Source organism: Rhagoletis pomonella, unplaced genomic scaffold, assembly GCF_013731165.1.
Source record: "Rhagoletis pomonella isolate Grant_MI unplaced genomic scaffold, Rhpom_1.0 Rhpom_scaffold_00001, whole genome shotgun sequence".
Taxonomy (NCBI): domain Eukaryota; kingdom Metazoa; phylum Arthropoda; class Insecta; order Diptera; family Tephritidae; genus Rhagoletis; species Rhagoletis pomonella.
This window is the reverse complement of record NW_023458555.1, coordinates 98,285,741-98,286,187: the sequence shown is the minus strand read 5'-3', so window position 1 is coordinate 98,286,187 and position 447 is coordinate 98,285,741.

The window sequence follows — 447 nt, the reverse complement described above, 5'->3', positions numbered from 1 at the left end:
ACTTAAGGACGAGCACACCTAAAAGTTAAGCATTCTAAAAATAGAATGCTTAACTTTTAGGTGTGCTCGTCCTTAAGTTATTTGTTTTTATTATTTTTTTGGCCTTATAACAATTATGTTCAACAATTTTATGAGCTCGAGGCCATTTTTTAAATGAAAACTTATTGTGGAAAAGCAACAATAATTTGAAAAAATGGTAGAAGTGATAGCTATTTCGGAAATCACCACATTTCCTCATCAGACTTCTTTCAGTAGGATTCGAACCGACGATCCTACTGACTTAGCCAGTTGCCTATGCACCGTGCTAAGTACGCCTTGTAAATTATCGTTTGCTTATTTCCACTATTTTCATTTTTGTTATGCCAACACAATCAAGCGCAGCTATTCCGATGCAATACATTTGATCATGTGGTTGTTGGTATTGTTGGTTTGTGCTAATAATTCTAT